A 6,000-nucleotide genomic window follows, 5' to 3' on the forward strand; every position below is an offset into this window, starting at 1 on the left:
TTGGCCAAGACAAGGGAATTTATCAGCTCACCGAGTCACAAGTCCTTAGCGCAGACAGACTTCTGTACAGGTGCATCCAGGTAGCAGCCCGGCATCTGCAAAGCTCTGCCGCTTCTGCTCGAACTGAGGCCTTCTAGCTTACGTTGGTAACAAGAAAGTTTGCAGCCCCTTCAACACCATGAGACCCAAGCACACCCCGTAGCTGCTTCGCTACAGAAATGAAAGCTTTCCCAGAAGCCCCCAGCTTAGAACCACTCACAGCTAATTGGGCAGAGCTGGGCTCCAAGCTGCCAGTGGTAATTGAATTACTAGCACCAGGAGAAGCTGATGGTTCTCAACTTGACTGTGCATTAGAATCACCTGCAGAGTGTTAAACCAGAGATCCCCAAGCCCTATCCCCAGAGTTTCTTACTCAGTGCATCTAAGGTAGGGCCTACCTATTTGCATACTCAGTTACCAAGTTACGGTGATTTTGCTGCACCTTGAGAACCACCTGCTAGCTGAGAATGTAAGCAGCCTTCCCTAAAACACACGGCTCTGTGAAAGAGTAAATACTTGTGGTCATTTAAATAGGTCCACAAATGCCTAACATTTCTCTCAAAAGGTGGACTCTATTCCCCTTCCCCAGACTGTGAGCTGGATTTCGTGGCTTAGTTAGACTTAACTTCTAACAAAGTGTAAGTGATGTGTGTGACTTCGGTAGGTCATGAAAGACATTGCAGCTTCCGTCTCGATCAATCTCTCCTTCGAAGGATTCACTCTGAGGGAACAAATGGCCACGTGGTGAGGACACGGGGAGAACCGCACCGCACCCGGTAGAGGACTGCGGCCTGCAGCCCACAGCCATGCGAGCGAACCCTCTTGGAAGCAAGTCCTCCAGCTCCAGGCGGCAGAGGACTGCAGCCCTTGCCACTGTCCCCACTTCAAACTCGTGCGAGTACTGAGCCAGAACCCCCCGCACTAGCGCTCCTGAATTCCTAACCCACAGACACTTACAAATGTTTGCTGTTTCAAGCCACTAAGTTTTGAGAGTAACTTGCTCGGCAGCAACAGGTAACTAATCGAATAAGCGAACAGAATTGGAAGGAGGAAAACGAGAAGCCATCTGGAGTAATTAACAGTGTCTGGTGCGGCGTACTTCAGTTAATGAATGTTTGCTATGAAAACACGCATGCCTAGAGACTCAGCAAATCCCAACTGGATTTTAAAGAACAACAGGAATTAAAGTCTTTCATATCCAAGGAACCTACAGGAATCTCGGCATCAGGAGCTATGGGCCTTTAATCATTCTATAAATGGACTAATCCTAATCCAATCAATTGTGGGGAAAAGGGTAAGTATTGAGGAATTATATGACCCAAAACATAACTTCTGCTGCTTGGAAAGGCTATAGGAAATGAAGTTTCCTTTAGTTCAGTGTTTCTCAATCTAGGTTGTGCATTAGAATAATCTGGGAGCTTTAAAAATCGATTGCCTAAACCCTGCAGAATAATTAATTCATAATCTATAGGTTGAATCCAGGCATCAAAAGAGTGTTAACCTGCCAAGATGGTTCCAATTTGCAGCCAACACTGAACAGCACTTTTAAAATAAATAGTGGGCAGCCCTGGACAGTGTGGCTCAGTTGATTAAGCCTTGCCCCATACACTACGAGATCGCCAGTTCAGTTCCCAGTTGGGGCACATGCCTGGGCTGTGGGCTCGATCCCTAATAAGGGCCATGCAGGAGGCAGCCAATTGTTTCTCTTTCATTGATGTTTCTATCTCTCTATCCCTCTCCCTTCCTCTCTCTCTAAAATCAATACAAGCATATTTTTTAAAAATAGTGAGCATAGCAGTGGACATGTCTATATAAATAGTATTCCAAAACAAATACAAATCACAATTACATTGGCTCTAAAATCATGGTTATTAATTTATTTTTGGCCTCAATCCAAAAATCAGTTGAGTCAATGGAAGCATGGGGTAAGGGAAACAACATAGGTTTTGATCCAGACATACCTGGGTTTAACCCAGTGGTTGAGTGGATTGGGGCAAGTTTTTAATCTTGAAAATTTTCAGTTTTCTCATCCATAAAATGAAGATAAAACCAAATAACTCTAAGAGTTATAAGAACAGTAAATTTTGCAATGTATATAAAGTATAAATGTTATTTGCTTCTTCTTCATGTGGGGGCATATTTACTTTTAAATAGTGTAATTCTGGGTATTATTGAATATAAACCTCCCCAATCCCATGGGGTAGGAGTACTGTTGTTATTCCAGCTTGACAGATGAGAAAACTGATGCTCAAAAGGAGATTAAATAATAAGTAATAAAGCTGAGATTCAAACACAGGTTATCTAACCCCAAAGCCCAAATGATCAACCATCCGACCCTACCCCTCTCTAAAATACCTACCTTCTTCCTTGTCATGAAAGACAAACATTGGTGTGCATACAGGGTGGAACTGAGGTATTGGGAAAGGAGAGTGTAATTTCGTTAGTAATTGCCCTGCTCTTTTTCTCCCCTCAGTCCAAATTGGCAATCACAGGCCTTTCAGTCCTGTCCTAGGAGGCCACAGTGCAATTCTTCAAAGGTGGTGCTGTCAGCGCACTTCTGAAAAATCACTAGAATGTGTTTATTTTGTTCATACACAATTCTTGCCTACCGAAGCATAACATAGTCTCTATTTTCATAGACTAAGAATGTCAGAGATCCAAACCTATAAATAACCATTTTCAATTAACCTTCTACCCTCTTTGTTTTTCAATTTGATCCAAGTTATCTCTCCTTCAGAAGCCAATTACAATAGTCACTTGATTTTTTTTAATACATCTCTTTTCTTGTTTACACTGCTTCTGTTATCTTCTTGTAGTTAATCCCTGCAATACCCCTTGGTAAATTCATTAGCCAGGATGTTTTTCAATTTAACTAGATTTCATTTGCACTTCTTTTGCATATTTTTCAACACATTCATCCCTGTATAACCCTTCAGCTTAAAACATGTGCAGAAAAGATGTCTATCAAGATTTATAGACTACCCCATTGTCTGTGTCCATGGGTTATACATATATGCATATAAATTCTTTGGTTAATCTCTTCCCACCCTGCCCCTTTTCACTTCCCTCTGAGATTCCTCAGCCTGTTCCATGTTTCCATGTCTCTGGATCTATTTTGTTCATCAGTTTATTTTGTTCATTAGATCCCACATATAAGTGAGATCATGTGATATTTGTCTTCCCCTGACTGGCTTACTTCACTTAGCATAATACTCTCCAGGTCTCTCCACGCTGTCTCAAAGGGTAAGAGATCCTTCTTTTATACAGCTGCATAGTATTCTGTTGTGTAAATATACCACAGCTTTTTTATCCACTCATCTACTGATGGGCACTTGGTGGAGAGGGCAATGACGGAATAAAAGGGGGAACATCTATAATACTCTCAACAATAAAGATTTTTTTTTAAAGAAAAAATGTGGGAGAAAACTTTAAAAAAAAAAAAAGACTTACAGACTAAAGAGTCAGAATTAGAACAAGCCCAAGTCCTAAATATAGTTTAAAGTTTGTCTTTGGCATACACTTACTCTCTTTAGTTTCTAGGACCTCTTATTATTCAGACCTTTTTATATTTCTCTTTCCCTCTCAAAATGTAACTGCCCATACTCAAGTCTCTTGGTTCTCTGCTAAATAAAAAAAATCGCCTCTCCTTTCTACATCATCATTTTACTCCTTTCAACTGGATCATTCCTATTGGCATACAAGCATGTTCAAACATTTCACATTCTTTAAAAACAAATCTTCCTTGAGCCTACATTACCTTAAAACTACTATCCCATTTTTTACACCCCTTACATAAAATTAATCTAAAGTTCTTGATAGTCTCTCTTTCTACTTCCCCACTATTTAGTCGCTCTGAAACCACTCCAAACAAACTTTCATCCCCACCACTGCACTGAAACAGCTCTTGTCAAAATTACCAATTATTTCCTCCTTGCCAAATTCAATGGGAAATTCTCTGCTTTCAGCTTCTTCAGTCTCTCAGCAGTATTCTACAGTGTTATTACTACCTCCTTTCTAAAACACATTCTTACCTTGGCTTCTATGGCACCAAGCTCCAGGTTTTTCTTCCATTGGTTGCTCTTTCATAGTCTCCTTGCTTAGTTTTCCCTCCTCTGCCTAACCTCTGAGTATTATCCCTCACCCACTTGTCCACTAAAATTCTCCCCCAAAGGCATTATTATGTAGTCAAATGACTCTGAGTACCATGTGGGTGCTAAGCATTCCCAAGTGTACATCTCCAACCCTGACCTCTCCCCAAGTTCAAACCTGCATATCTACCTGCAAACCTGCAAGTGTCCACTTCATGTGTCTTGTATGTTTAGCAGGCTTCTCAAATTTAACATGACCAACACAGAACTCGATTTCCAAACCCAAAACCCTTTTCTTCTGCAAGATTTCCTACCTCACTTGATAGCATCACCTACCAATCACCCACTGCTCCTGATTGACCCTTTTGCCCTTCACCTTTATCCTTGATTTGTCTCCTTCATTTCCTTCGGCTCCCTACCCTACCTCCATACGCCATTCGTCAATCCAGCAACTAATACTTTGGGCTCTACCTCTGAAACACACTCCAAACCCAGCTACCTCTCACTATCTCCATTGCTACTGCTTTAGTTCAAGTCTTTGTCAGTTTTCTCTAGTTAAGTGTAATAGCCTCCTAAATGGTCTCTGCTTTTATTTTGCTTTCCCTTACAATCTCTTCTCCATTTAGCAGATAGATCAAATAAAGACAGATCAGAAAATATCTCTTCCCTGACTAAAATTTCCAATGGCATCTAATTATACTTGGAATAAAACCTGACTCTTTACTTTGGCAAACATTTCTGATGGTCTGATCCTTGTGGTGGTCTTCATACTTTCCTCACTAACATATATTCTTTCTTCAAATATTAGCCTAAAGAAGTGGTTCTCAAACTTAAATGTTAAATGGCTGATTTGGGGATTGGAAAAAGAAATATGCAAGATTAGCCTGGAGCATATTGTAACATCATAAAGGAATTGCTAACACACATGTACACACACACACACACACACACACACACACACTCTTGAAAGTGTGTCAAGGGGGCATAGGACCCAACTGAAAGAGTTCCCAATGGCCAAAACTGGAATAATTTGAGCAACAAAATAAATAAAGTAGAAATAGGTTATAACTCAAAGTATAAAATCTGTAAGTCTGCACCAATATAAATGAATGATTAAATAAATAAAGGGGGAAAGAGACAAATGTCCTATAAAGAAGAATTCCAAACAAATTATGTAGATACTCCACCCTAAAGGAGAAATCTAAGAAACACTATTTCAGACAGATAGTCAAGATCAACATCAGCAGTGATAATCATGGTCACAGTATATACCCTTAATGAAAATGACACTTTACTTCTGTGGTTTTTGTCCTAAAATCCTATAACCACAGTTTAATCATGGCAAAAACATCTAACAAATTCCACTAAAGGGAATCTTACAATGTGCCTGACCAATACTCCTCAAAACTGTCAGTCAACAAAAACAGGAAAATCTGAGAAACTCTCACTTCCAAGAGGAACCTAAGGAGACAACAACTAACTGTAGTGTGGCATTCTGGAAGAACTCTGAATATATTATGGCCTTTATTTAATAATAGTGTATAAAAATTGGTTTATGAAATGGAACAACTTAAGCATACCAACGTAAAATGTTAATAATACAGGAAACTGGTGGGTGGCATATGGGAACTCTCCATACTATCAGTTCAACTTTTCTCTAAGTTTAAAGCTGTTCTAAAAAAATTAATGTCTGTTTTTTAAGAGTTTTCAAAAAAAGACAAACATTATGGGGATGTTATAAACTTTCTGAGAAGGCAGTGGATCGCTCCAAATAGTCTGAATAAATCTCTTTTTTTATTGTTGACAGTATTACAGATGTCCCCATATTCAAATCCCAGCTGACTTCTGATTTACACCACAAAATTACTAAAAC

Source organism: Miniopterus schreibersii (genome assembly GCF_964146895.1).
Source record: "Miniopterus schreibersii genome assembly, chromosome: 1".
NCBI classification, from domain to species: Eukaryota; Metazoa; Chordata; class Mammalia; order Chiroptera; family Miniopteridae; genus Miniopterus; species Miniopterus schreibersii.